This window comes from Palaemon carinicauda, chromosome 45 (genome assembly GCF_036898095.1).
Source record: "Palaemon carinicauda isolate YSFRI2023 chromosome 45, ASM3689809v2, whole genome shotgun sequence".
In the NCBI taxonomy this organism is placed as follows: Eukaryota; Metazoa; Arthropoda; class Malacostraca; order Decapoda; family Palaemonidae; genus Palaemon; species Palaemon carinicauda.
Window position 1 is genome coordinate 39,030,457 of NC_090769.1, and position 15,751 is coordinate 39,046,207.

The following is a 15,751-nucleotide window of genomic DNA, read 5'->3' on the forward strand; positions in this document are numbered from 1 at the left end:
GACAGAGTCTAAGTAAACAATAAAAACCCCGTGCGGGTAAACATATGGAACGCCTCGTGTGAATGTACAACATTTTGACAGAGGTTAGCCTCTGGCCAGCTTGTCGAAAAGAAAACGGCTCATGTGAATCGGTCTTTAAACGTCTCAGCCCCCAGTAGCTATCTATCTATCTATCTATCTATATATATATATATATATATATATATATATATATATATATATATATATATATATATATATATACATGTGTGTGTGTAAGGAATAGAAAAGACAACCTTTGGAAAATGAACCCCACAACGTACAATATGTAAAGGACTCTGTCTAGAGAAGAAGATCTTGCTGTGTTACTAGAAAATATGATATGAATAAATTGGGATGTAGCAGGATTGGCTGAAATTAGAAGAACTGGGATTCTTGTATAGAATTAGAAGAGGGTCATAACTTTTCCTTCAGAGGACATGAAAGGAACAAAGAAAATAGAGTGCTTTTACTTATCAATATAAATCCTACTGGTAACATAGAAGAATTTTGTTGAGTGGGAACTTGTTCCGGGAATGTCTCCCTACAACATTCAAGAACGATCAACAGGGGAAGATAAGAGCACTATCACTCAAGGGCCCAAACACCCTGTTAATAACTTTGATGATGCAGGTCACAAACCTTCACTCTAATGGTGGAATCACACTAGTCATTTCTTGTCCGAGGTTTTCGTCAACCTTCAGCCGATGGTAGTGAGTGAAAGTGTATTAGCGTCACACTACGATATCACAGTTCGAGGAGCAAATGGGAAAAGTTAAACAAAACTAACCAGCTGATATCATCATGGCGGCAAGAAATTTTCTAACTTTTGTAGTAATATGTGTTACTGGTATATTATGTGAATTGAAGAATTCTACAACTACCACAGGATGAACAGAGCAGATTTTTATTATCTCTTGAGGCTTGTTGGGCCCTAAATTGTCAAGCAAGAGCACGTCCTATTTACAGCCGAGATCTTGTGAGTTTACATCTGACGCCATGCTCGCGGTTTAACGTGCTGCTTCCCTCATGTGATATTTCATGTATTCTAGTAAGCAAGCTTTGCAAGTACTGTGGGGTTTTGTTAACAACAACAACATCATCAGCGTACTCTTGTCAACTAATTTCCAGTTACCAATCCATTCCAACCCTTCTCCAACATCCCCAACAGTTCTATGCATTACAAAATCAATGAGGAAGATAAATAACATAGGTGACAACACATTCCCTTGGAGTACTCCGCTGTTCACTTGAAATTCATTTAATAGGACTCCACTAACATTAACTGTGCATTTGCTATGGTCATGAATACACTTAATCAAGCTTACATATTTGAAAGGAACTCCATAATAACGCAGGAACTCTGTAATAACGCAGGAATCACTACACAATTGGCCGGTACACACTATCAGAGGCTTTTTCATGGTCCACAAATGCCATCAAAAGTTGATTTCTATATTATACACATTACTGTGCCACATGCCTTAAAATGAACATTTGGTTAGTACAATTTCTGCCTTTTCCAAATCATGTTTGTTCATCTCTCAGCTTTTAATCAATCTTTCTCTCTAGTCTCTTTAGAGTCAGCATACTACATATTTTCATGATTAATGACGTAAGTGTGGTGTCTGTAATTATTTTAATCAGTAAGATCTCCTTCATTTTAGCATTTTCATCAACACTTCTAGTTTCCATTCATCAGGTTTTGCTTCTTCATGCTACATTCTACAAAATAATCTTGTAAGTATTCTGGGAGTCACTTCATTTTCGGATAACATAACCTTTCAGCAGTTATACTATCGTATCCAGGAGCTTTCCATCGCTTTAGTTTTTTAATGATGGCTTCGACTTCAAACACACTGAAATCTTATATATATATATATATATATATATATATATATATATATATATATATATATATATATATATATCTATATATATATACTATATATATATATATATATACTATATATATATATATATATATATATATATATATATATAATGATAAATTTTGCACTTTTAGACATGTTTTTGATATTCAAATCAGCTACTATATTTGAGTTGATTCCCCCTTGGGTCTCCGATCCCGAGGTATAGAGAGAATCCAGATATAAAGAGGATTAAAATATAAGGCTTATTTGAATATATATATAATATATATATATATATATATATATATATATATATATATATATATATATATATCGTATATATATACTGTATATATATTTTTTGATATATCTATCTATCTATCTATATATATATATATATATATATATATATATATATATATTCTGTATATATATTTTTTGATATATCTATCTATCTATCTATATATATATATATATATATATATATATATATATATATATATATATATATATATATATATATCGTGTACCGACTTTTCGTCCGATGTCACTTCGTCCGACGACACTTCGTCCACGTCTTTTTGTCCATTGCCTTTTCGTCCGGTGGACTTTTGGTCCAACGACATTTGGTCCAATTTTAAAAGAAAAAAAAAACCCCTTAGCCAATCCATAACATCCTCAATAGAAAATTAAACCTTGTAAGGACCTCTTTCTCCCTAGTTGTTCATAATAATATTTGCCATACTCCAAAGTAGAGGAGTGAAAATAACTATCTACGAAAGTAAGATTAAATGGAAGTGTCAGACGGTATAAAAAAAAAAAGAAAAAAAAAATGCCCAACAAAACTACTCCTTGCGGAATAATAACTTTTTAGCGTAGCTGATTCTTTTAGTATTAAAGGTAAGAAGTGTAAAAACTAACATCTGAAGTGAAAATAAAAAAAAACCAAAGTTGATAGTTCTCATAGTAACACATGTGAAATAATGAATGATTAAGAAAAAAAGAATTCGAATGATTGTGTGAATGTGCTCTGAACACCGCTGCCATTTCTCACACATCCGGTATTCTTTTCCCAGTTTTAGTCGAATGAAATTCGTAGAAATAATTTCTTTCACCTACTACGTTTCTTTTCTTCTCCGTTGATTGTATGAACTTTGCCATTTCGGGATGGGCAGATTCAGAAACTGAAGTACTAAACTTGCAGAACACACACACACACACTATATATATATATATATATATATATATATATATATATATATATATATATATATATATATATATATACATATACATATATATACTATATATATACATATATATATATATATATATATATATATATATATATATATATATATATATATAGAGAGAGAGAGAGAGAGAGAGAGAGAGAGAGAGAGAGAGAGAGAGAGAGAGAGAGAGAGAGAGAGAACGTTAAGCATGACTAATGGAGTAATTAGAAAATGAGCATATTACTTTATCATAAAAGTCAATAAGGTATAAACTTTTAACACAGAAGTGCAGTAAACGGTAATAACAATCCCTTATAAGACTGGTTTTCTTTAGAAATTGGACCAAATGTCGTAGGACCAAAAGTCCATCGGACGAAAAGACATTGGACAAAAAGTCGTGGACGAAGTGTCGTCGGACGAAGTGACATCGGACAAAAAGACCACCCACCATATATATATATATATATATATATATATATATATATATATATATATATATATACAGTATATATATACAGTATATATATATATATATATATATATATATATATATATATATATATATATATATATATATATATATATATATATGTTTGTGTGTGTGTGTTTATGCAAGTTTTTTTCGCTGTGTTTATTCTTTAATCATGACTAAATTGTATGTTTGTTGATGCAGCCAAAGGCAGCATGATACTGTAGCAAACTAACAATAAACAATGGTGAGAACTAAATTTCTACCGAGCGACCTTGATAAGTTATCGGGGCAAGATGGCTGTCGTATACATGTATGTTGGCTCAGTTCTTGAGCCATCTATTTTATGATATCTATGCTATATTACAATAATAAGTACAGTTCAAACTTAGATGCATTGTACCTATCTATTAAGGATAGAGTGCCCGCAAACTTATTTTGCGAAGTGAGCAGTTACGAACCTCTAACTAGAAACCTAGGCTATTGAAGAAACTAAAACCTTTGGTACTATTTTAAATTAGATAATTATCTTCTAAAACGTTTAAGATTTTCTCCCTTTGTTATAAATATTTCTGATTTTGTCAGACTAATTTTGTTTACGAATGATTTAAAATTAATAATAGAAATGAATTCGATTATTGTTTTTGATTAGCCTAAACTGCAAGAGAATGAGATATGGCAAGAAAAGAAAATTAGCAGACTTCAAAATTCTCGCGAAAAAATAATCCAATTGCAACAAGAAAAAAAAAATAATAAAATAAAAAGCGTAGAGTTATCTTGAAGTTATGGTAGAAATAATTCAAACGTGACTTCTCAACATATTTCATGAACATAAAAATAAACGAGAGTATAATAAATGGAGAAAGATACATTGCGGTGTACTCATAGCCTATAAGATAATATTTATAAATTTTCCTTAAATGCAAGGGAAGTATGCATGTTCGATATTCGGAACACCTTAATTAAATCTGGCAACAGAGGGCAGGCAGCTCACATGGCAAGCTGCCATGACAGTCTACATTGAACAGGGGGAACACCTCTGTGCTGTCATCAGTATGATTACAAATTTTTTGTCACCCGCACTTCTGCTCGTATTGCTGCAACGTTTATAGTTGATTACTCTGAACGGAAATTACTGCAGAGTCCACGAGTCGTCGTGCTATGGTCCACATTGATATTCTGTGACTAACAGATATCCTTCACTCACACCGTGTTTCTTAGGTAATCCTTGAATATGGGAGGGAAAAGCATTTACATTTCTGTTTGTTTCTCTGGGGTAGCTGAATATTTTATAAAGGTATTAACGTAGACAATGCTGCCAGATACCTTTTTTGCTGTGAAACGTCTGATATTGTCATGCTGAAACCTCAGTTACTCTTAGTATTTTAAACTATCTAGATCTATGATGCTGTATGAATGTAAACTGATGGTTATTTTCTATATGTATAATTGTTATAAACGTAGTCAACTGAACACCTAAATTAAAACAAATGATAAATCAGAAAGCTGACATTTTACTAGAAAAGCGTCTTGAATGACAGATAATCTTAAGCCTTTATCACTCAAGCCCCAGGCCCAACATTACAATGTAGTAAGCGTTAGTTATAACACTTTTTTAAATGTTTAAATGAAGCAAAAATAGAATTAAGCTATTCAAAGAGAATCATCTTCATAATAAGATCATGTAATAGGTTGATTTCTCACCAACTATACTGTTTGTGCTGTTTTGCATACTCATAAGAAGGGATGTATTATCTATATCTAACAAGTCCTTGTGTGAAGAGGAAAAATGCAAATGCAGAATTGGTTAAGTAACAGTAACCTGAACTGACGACACTGGTTCCTTATCTGATTTCCAGGCTGTCAGTCAACGCTCGAAAGAGGTATTAAAAAAAACAACTTTGATGAAATATATTCTAACTAGAGGGGCACTCAGTAGAGATTATTTCTCAACCTTTTGCTTGACCTTAACATGTATTAATTGGCGTGGATTTTCATACACTCAAATATGAACCAAGTTTGAAATATTTATGACAAAGATGTCCAAACTTATGGCTGATTACGTGAACTGGACATTTTGCTTGACTGTGACCTTGACCTTCCAAAATTTAATCATTTCCAGCTTTCTACATAACAGTTAATCCATGCAAGTTTCATTACTCTACGATTGAAATTGTGGTCAGGAAGCTGTTCACAAACAAGCGCACACACTCAAAAAGGGGCAAAACATAACCTCCTTCTAACTTCGTAGGCGGAGGTAATTAGGAAAAGGAAAAGACTACCTTTAATCAAATTCACATTGATGGCAGTGTTACATACCTCACGACTGTTAATTCTTTGGGGAGTGAGTTCAGAACTGATTATAATGGTAATGGTTTTATCTGAGTTTACCTGTTATCTAAATCTGTCATGATGCTATGGTATTTATGTAATCTAGCTTAGATTTATCACGTTATTAAGTGTCATAAGGATATCAAAATGTATCTTGTCAAATCTCTAATCTGTTATATTAACTTGTTATAATATTCCATATTAGTAGGCCTATTGAACAATATCTAACCTATTGTGCATTGTGTATTATTTTGTATTACGACAGGCATTCAATTATCCTCAAATGTAGTTTTATCTTTTTTTCCCTTGGTGGGTTTTTATGTTCTAAAAGTGCATCTTTGAGTTTGTAATGGCGGGCGATAAACATCAAACTGGGTTAGAGCGTTATTGTGTTACTCATATTGTTACACAAAACCTCCCCACTAGAAATTACTAAATATAAATAAAATTAGACAGGGAAGGTTTCCAGACGGTCATAATCAAGCAAATATTAAATATCATAGCATTACAAGATTTTGCTTCGTCGGTGAATGCGACAATGAATAATGTGGGATATTATTCGAAAATGAAGATTGTCAATGACTTTATTCAAAGTGAGATAAAAGAAATATTATTCATATGATGAAAATATTTATATCTATTTCAGTACTTATGCAGCAATATACTACAAAAGACAAATAAACTCTTTAGACTTCTCACTTATTATAAAATGAATTATTATTCTATAAAAATTTTTCATGTTAAAATCCAGTTGAAAGGTTATGCAAAATATTTTCCTAGAATGATTGATTATCTGATACTTGCTATAACGTAAATATACAGATGATATTTATGTTACAGTGTTGTTTTGGAACTAGCACATTATACAATTATATGAAACTGGAATATAAACAATATAAAAAATAATGGAATTATCCTGAACACACTTTCTTTGTAAATATTCTAAGAAAATAAAATTGTAAAAATTCTAATAATCTAAAAATAAACAACAATATTTTTACACCAAAAACAAAAACATATGCCTCATTAATGTGCATCCATATGGAAAATAACATCACATTTGAAATTTTTAGAAAACTGGAAACTTCTATTGACTATGCCATAGAAAAATAATTGAATCACAAATAAACAGGAGAAAATTATATAATTCATCTTTTCAAAATATACCTCAAACTAGGAAAGTCCTCACATATAAATATCAAAGAGAACGACGATAGCACTAAACCTAACAGCATAAAATCTCATCAATCAATCAAGTAACTACTATGATTTTTACTTAATATTCCGAAATAGTCTGCCGCAATGGTGTGCTTTCCTGTAATATTTTTCACTCAAAAATTGGAGCTTTGGATTGCCATTACCAACTTCACAATTCCTGATCCATGGTAGTTAACCATCCTAAATTTTCATTAATTTTCACTTGTTTATGAGTATTTTATTACAAGTGACATTGTGTGCTAGGAATAAAAGTTCTTTATACTCAGTTACCGCCTGGAAGGTTATATTACCCCCCCCCCCCTTTCGCTGGAATCTGGCATAAGTCCTTGATTGCCTTGGTTTGCTCACCCTAGGATGCTGTATGACTTTCCAGTATTCTTTTTTTTCTGAAAAACTCCTTTCACGTTACTCTCATAACACTCATAGCTCCTGGGTCTACCATTGTTCTTTGTCAAATTTGATCAGCGCATTCAGTAGATGGTAATCAACACAAAACCTATTTGATCATTAATTTTTCTTTATCATCATTGTCAGTGAACAGTATACAGAAGGGGATCTTTTGATGTTTCTTATGTTCAGAACCTCTTCAAATTCTTTTTGAATGAGGGTCCTGTTAAAATATCAATCTAAACATATGATTCTCAGTGTTGTCTCTCTTATAATTATTTGATAATAACTTTGCCACCTGACAGCAGCGAATGCCAACGGCGGTCGTTCACATTACCAAAATATAAACAGATCTGACCTATATGACGAGACTAGGAGTGTACTGTCTCTCCGTGACTCCGTGCTTTAGTTGGACTTTAAAACTCAGCAAGTGTTTATGCGTGTTTTATTAATCCGACTCATGAAGGTAGACAGACGGCATTTAATGTATTAAGAAGAGGAATATAAAGCATAACTAAAAACATTCTTTGACTGTTCCTAGCTGCATATAATAATGGATTTAATCTTGCCATATCTGGCTGTGCTACTGTTACTGAAAGTTAAATTTGAAAATTTCCGATGCAATTTTACTTAGAGTACCGATTTAGATGTAATACCTGCCTCTTCTGCTGCTTGTTTAGAAATGTCCTCAAATTAGGATGTTGGTAGCCTACATTTCTTCTTCCTTTTGTAGTTGGAGTTCTATTTAAGCTTCATCCTTTGTAGGTAGTAAGTTGGCCAGGGCACCAGCCACCCGTTGAGATAATGCCACTAGAGACTTATTGAGTCCTTTGATTGGTCAGACAGTACTATATTGGATCCTTCTCTCTGGTTACGGTTCATTTTTCCTTTGCCTACACACAACGACTAGTCTGACCTATTCTTTACATATTCTCCTCTCTCCTCACACACCTGACAACACTGAGATTATTAAACAATTTTCTTCACCCTAAGGGTTAACAACTGTACTGTAATTGTTCAGTGGTTACTTTCCTCTTGGTAAGTGTAGAAGGGACTCTTTAGCTATGGTAAGCAGCTCTTCTAGGAGAACGACATTCCAAAATCAAACCATTGTTCTCTAGTCTTGGGTAGTGCCATGGCCTCTGTACCATGGTCTTCCACTCTCGTAGGTTAAAGTTCTCTTGCTTGAGGGTATACTCGGGCATAATATTCAATCTAATTTCTCTTCCTTTTGGTTTGTTAAAGTTTTTATAGTTTTTAAAGGAAATATTTATTTTATTGTTGTTACTGTTCTTAAATTATCTTATTTTTTCTTGTTTCCTTTCCTCATTGGGCTATTTTTCCTGTTGGGGCCCCTGGGTTAATAGCATCCTACTTTTCCAACTAGGGTTTTAGCTTAGCAAGTAATAATAATAATAATAATAATAATAATAGTCTTGTGTAGTGCCATAGCCTCTGTACCATGGTCTTCCACTGTCTTGGGTTAGAGTTCTCTTGCTTGAAGGTACACTCAGGCACATTATTGTATCTAATTTCTCTTCCTCTTGTTTTTTTTAAAGTTTTTATAGTTTTTAAAGGAAATGTTTATTTTAATGTTGTTACTGTTCTTAAATTATCTTATTTTTCCTTGTTTCCTTTCCTCACTTGACTATTTTCCCTGTTGGGGCCCCTGGGTTTATAGCATCCTGCTTTTCCAACTAGGGTTGTAGCTTAGCAAGTAATAATAATAATAATAATAATAATAATAATAATAAAATGACTGTCATCTTATTCTCCATTGAACACTGTTGCACTCAATCATCTTTCTTCCTATCAGACACTCCAATTCACATCCCTCTTATCATAGAACGTCATGATCTAAAATCATAGAATTAACCTCTTCGTTGACCTCTTCACTATATCAGCTGTGAATTAGTAGTCCATACATTTTTTGTCACAGTAATGCTTTAGTAATGCTTCTGAAGTCCTCGTGTTCTGAACAAACTCTCCGGGTTTAAAGGTTTAATGGCCGCTCATGAATGGCATGGGCAAGGGACAGTGACATTGTTTCAAGCAGGACAACGCCATAGAAACTGATCGTATTACATATGATCAGCACCCAAGGCCCTCTAAGCAATGGCTGCTGATGACTCAGCAGATAGACCTTTAGGCTCCCCCAAACCCCCATCCTTAGCTCACAAGGATGGTGAGGTTGCAGCGATCAAAGGAACTAACGAGTTTGAGCGGGACTCGAACCCCAGTCTGGCAAGGACGCTACCGCCAGGCCACCACAACAATGAAAAAGTTCCTTTAAAGTGATTCCCCAGCTCAAACAAACAAGGGTAGGTGCTACATACACCAAAACAATTACCAGCCCAAAACCACCTGAGAATCTGTATGGTTCTTCTCACTGTCTTTTCATACAGCAACGTTAATGGGGGAAATTTCATTGTGTGATGTTGGCATTTTTGAGGGGGGTATACAAAAATATTCCAGGTAGATGCAAACACAATGACTTGGTTTCCCCTAGCACATCTTGTTTAACATGGACTTGAGAAGATCAGTCACCCAATTGTTATCTATAATAGTTCTGCTGCCTCTATTACTATTATTATTATCATTATTAGGTACAACCCTAGTTGGAAAAGCAGGATACTATTTATGTCCAAGGGCTCCAACAGGGGAAAAATAGCCCAGTGAAGAAAGGAAATAAGGAAATAAATAAACTATATGAAAAGTAATAAAAAATCAAAATGAAATATTTTAAGAACAATAACAACGTTAAATGATCTTTAAAACACAAACTATAAAAACAGACTTAATGTCTCCCTGTTCAACATAAGAACATTTGCCCCAACTTTGAATTTTTGAAGTTCTACTGATTCAACTACCCGATTAGGATGATCATTCCACAACTTGGTCATAGCTGGAATAAAACTTCTAGAATATTGTGTAGTATTGAGCCTCATGATGGAGAAGGTTTGAGTTTTAGAATTAATTGCCTACATAGTATTACGAAGAGTGTGGTAATTTCTGTGTAAAGGATGGTCAGAATTATGAAAAATCTTATGTATAATGAACTAATTAAACGACAGTACCAGAGATTAATATCTAGATCAGGAATTAGAAATTTAATAGACCGCGAGTTCCTGTCGAACAAATTAAGATGATAATCAGCAGCTGAAGACCAGACAGGTGAACAATAATCGAAACAACGTAGAATGAAAATTAAAACACTTCTTCAGTATAGATTGATCACCGAAAATCTTAAAAGAGTTTCTCAATAAGCCATATTTTTGTGCAATTGAAGAAGACACAGACCTAATGTGTTTCTCAAAAGTAAATTTGTTATCGATAATCATATCTAAAATTCTAAAAGAGTCATACAGTGGTAAAGAAATACTATCAATGCTGAGATCCTAAACCTACTTGCAATTATACTTTGAGTTGTGTTAGAACTCAACTTCATGCCCAATAATTTTCACCATGCACTAATTTTAACAAGATCTCTATTAAGGGATTCAGGAGATGGAATTAATGCAAAGAGAGTGGCATCACCTGCACATGCAACGAACTTGTTTTCTAGGTCAAACCACATGTTATGTGCATAAAGTACAGTATAAAAAGTAATGGTTCAAGAAAACTACCCTGAGGAACACCAGATATCTTATAGTCAGATTATGCCTGTTGCCTGTTTTTGACACTGGAATAAGGTCCAACGAAGTTTACTGCTACTCTTTTCAATGACTGCCCACTAAATTATTTGTTTATCAATGACACTCTGCTAGTATTTTCGGTGTAGGCTAGTCTCTGTGCAAATGTCCCAAGATCTGAATATTCTGATGAATTCTGAGAACATTCCTAGCCAATAGATGGAGAGATGGACTGGAAGTTTCCCAAAAATGAACTTGTTCTCAAGAATGATTCCAAGAATATTTAATAAGATATCCAAGAATATTAAATGAGATATGTGTAGTGAAATAAGTTATTACTGAACAGACCTTGGTGGGGAGATCCACTGTCTAAGACCTATTTACCACATCTTTGGATTTCATTAGGGTTCTTTTTTCATTCTCTATAACTTGTAATAAAAAAAAAATTCAAGATAATTGCCGATCACAGGTCTACACCCATGGGATTGGAATGATGGAAATGTAGTAGCAGCCCATAATTTCTATAATCAGCCAACTTATTTCTTGACCAAATAGCCTACGTTATGTACAGTTATTCTATATAAACTCCAATAGGCCAAGAATGTCACTAGATTAGCTCATGCTGCATAAATTTTTCAAAACTCAAAGGAAAATCTGATCTTATATTCCTGTGGCTAATATAATACCCTTCAGGAACTGATCAATCTAATCTACTGGTTGAAAATTTGGTAATGACGCTAGAAAACGCTCTTTCATCTCTTAAAAGTCTTAGTTACAAAAAAAAGTCTTAGTTACAAAAAAAAAAAAAAAAAAAAAAAAAAAAACATTCAAAAGTGGGATTAATGTAAAGACAGGATATTCAACTTTGTCATCAGAATAAAGAGATTTCGGTACATGCACCCTGGATCTCGCGAATGCCAAAGTGAATGTGCTCTCATTTTTTTTTAATGGATATTCAGATATTTTACCAGCAGGTAATTAATAACTTAGGCTAATATTTGAGTTATAATATTGGGCAGTAGTTGGTATGACAGGAGCTACTACTCCCGCCATTAACTAATGAGGATCATTACCAGTTCTCAAACAGCTGCAAATATGATGCCTTCTAACCATCTTACAAAAAATAATAAGGAACATAGTCATTGAGTATTCAGCTACAGTCTACAGAAAATTAATAGGCAGAATACCATTTGGGCCAGACAGTGAGTCATACAGCCATTTGAATTAAGCAATGAGGCTCTGTGATCGAGTCGACCATTAATAATGTAGATCCAAGAGGTAGCCGCTGTTGATATTGTTTTTTTTTTTTTTTTTTTTTTTTTTTTTTTTTTTTTTTTTTTTTCAGTTTATTACCTGGGTATGGTGATCTATGTAATTGGATACATTCTTTAACCAAAGGTGATCATTAGCTTTCGGTATCTGAAAACCAGTCTTACAATAGTTTTTGAGTCAGGCTTTGTCGTTAAACGGGTAGTTCAACAATCGAAAAGGAATTCAACTATCAATTTTAAGTGTGAATGATATAAAAAGTAATTCCAGTCTGCACACACACACACGCACACACACACACACACACACACACATATATATATATATATATATATATATATATATATATATATATATATATTTCTTATAATGTTCTCTTGGGGTGTTTGTAACAAAGTATATTTTTCCAGAATATCATGTATCTATTATATTGTAGGATTTTTCAATAATCAGTAAATATTATATAGACTATGCGTAGAAATAAATATACATTTACAATTTCCTTATTAGAGGAATTGATAGCGCGTTCATTTAAATGTAGCTGTTTAGTCGCTGTTTGTTTTTTAAACTACTGACGTCGCTGACAATTGTCCAAACGATCTGTCACGCAATAGTTGAGTCAAAGGGGCTCGGTTATACAAGATTGTTCTTGTTTCTGTATACAAAGGCCTGCCGTTGCAACCTTTCTCTAAGAGAGAGAGAGAGAGAGAGAGAGAGAGAGAGAGAGAGAGAGAGAGAGAGAGAGAGAGATCGTCACATCCTTTAGTGTATTGATCCTGTACGGTTCATGATGAGACGTGTTTGCAACGAAGTTTGCATTATTTAATGAATGCTAGAATGTTCGATAGTGTTCCAGTTTTGCCAGGTCAATAGAAATTTATGCATTTCTACAGAAATTTGGGGAAAGATACAAAAACCACTATTTTTCTTCAAAACCTAAATTGACAGAAAATCCAGCACTTTTACAGAAAAATCAAGGTTTTTTTTTATATGTGATAATGTGAGCTCAAGAAGTCTAGAGGATAGTTAGCTAAAGCAAAATGATACCTGAAGTAATTATTATTATTATTATTATTATTATTATTATTATTATTATTATTGTTATTATTATTATTATTATTGGAATCTAAGCTACAACCCTAGTTGGAAAAGCAAGATGCTTTAAGCCCAAAGGCTCATACAGTGCGGAAAGAACAATCAAAACAAAATAGCTTAAGAACAATAACAACATTGAATTAAATCTTTCATAAACAAACTATAAAAACTTAAAATAAGCAAGAGGAAGATAAACAAGATAGAACAGCGTGCCCAAGTGTACCCTAGAACAAGAGAACTCGAATCCAAGATAGTGGAAGGCCACGGTACAGAGGTTATGCCACTACCCAAGGTTAAAGGAAAGTGGTTTGATTTTGGAGTGTCCTACTCCTGGAAGAACTGCTTACCATAGCTAATGAGTCTCTTCTACCCTTACCAAGGGGAAAGTAATCACTGAACAATTACAGTGCAGCAGTTAACCCCCTGGGTGAAAAATTGTTTGGTAATCTCAGTGTTGTCAGGTTTGTGAGGACAGAGGAGAATGTGTAAAGTCTAGACCAGACTATTCGGTGTATGTGTAGGCAAAGACAACAGAGCTGTAACCAGAGAGAAGGATCCAATATACCACTGTCTCGCCAGTCACAGGACCTAATAACTCTCTAGCGGTAGTATCTCAACGGGTGGCTGGTGCCCTGGCCAACCTACTTATAGGTATTATTATTATTATTATTATTATTATTATTTGCTAAGCAACAACCCTAGTTGGAAAAGCAGGATGCTATAAGCCCAGGTGCTCCAACAGAGAAAATAGCACAGTGAGGAAAGGAAACATAGAAAAATGAAATATTTTAAGAAGAGCAACAACATTAGAATAAATATCTCCTATATAAACTAAAAAACTTAAAAAAAAAACAAGAGGAAGAGAAATAGGATAAAATCGTGTGCCCGAGTGTACCCTTAAGCAAGAGAACTCTAACCCAAAACACTGTAAGACCATGGTACAGAGGCTATGACACTACCCAAGATTAAAGAACAATGGTTTGATTTTTGAGTTTTTGAGTGTCCTTCTCACAGAAGAGCTGCTTACCATAGCTAAAGAGTCTCTTCTACCTTTATCAAGAGGAAAGTAGCCACTGAACAATTACAGTGCAGTAAGAAGAATTGTTTGGTAATGACAGTGTTGTCACGGGTATGAGGACAGAGGAGAATATTATATAAGGAATAGGCCAGACTATTCTGTGTGTGTGTGTGTGTGTGTGTGTGTGTGTAGGCAAAGGGAAATGAACCGTAATCAGAGAGAAGGATCCAATGTACTACTGTCTGGCCAGTCAAAAGACCCCATAACTCTCTAGCGGTAGTATCTCAACGGGTGGCTGGTGCCCTGGCCAACGTACTACTTATATTATTTAGGTACAAACAAACAATGGACGAACTCCTTGTAATGAACATACGGGATACATGGGGATATAGTTTTTGTGTCCTAAGACCTAAGGATTATATTCGAGTAAAAAGAGAAAAAGAAAAAAGAAAGAAAAGTTGCAAGACAGTCCGACAAAGCATCATCGTCATAGTTCGTGTACTATTCTTGTACGGTGCGATTTCAAACGATGGCGTTGATCATGACGATGTAAGACTACGTGTTTTCAGTAACGTTGAAAAGCAAAAATTGATTTGACATCGCATATTGTGAAAGAAGCCTATTTGAACAGTTTGACCTCTCTCTCTCTCTCTCTCTCTCTCTCTCTCTCTCTCTCTCTCTCTCTCTCTCTCTCTCAAGAAGCCTATCTGAACAGTTTGCCCACCTCTCTCTCTCTCTCTCTCTCTCTCTCTCTCTCTCTCTCTCTCTCTCTCTCTCTCTCTCTCTCTCTCTCTCATGTGTAAGTCCGTGTTACCAGATCTAGAATAATTTTATGATTTTTGCATATTGTGAGTGTATTTTTTTGACTAGCATAGTTGTTAGCATACTCATTAAATCAGCATACATCAGGGCCATTTGGCATAAAGATGGTATAATTTAAGAAAATTGAGAGAAATGGCATGAAAGTGTTTAGTCAGTAATATATATGTATATATATGTGTATATATATATATATATATATATATATATATATATATATATATATATATATATATATATATACACACACACATATATATATATATATATATATATATATATATATATATATATATATATAAGACGAAAGAACCGTTATGTGGAAACAGGTGAAGATATCATGTTAAGCCATCATGAGATCTGATTAACCTCGGCGAAGAAAGAAT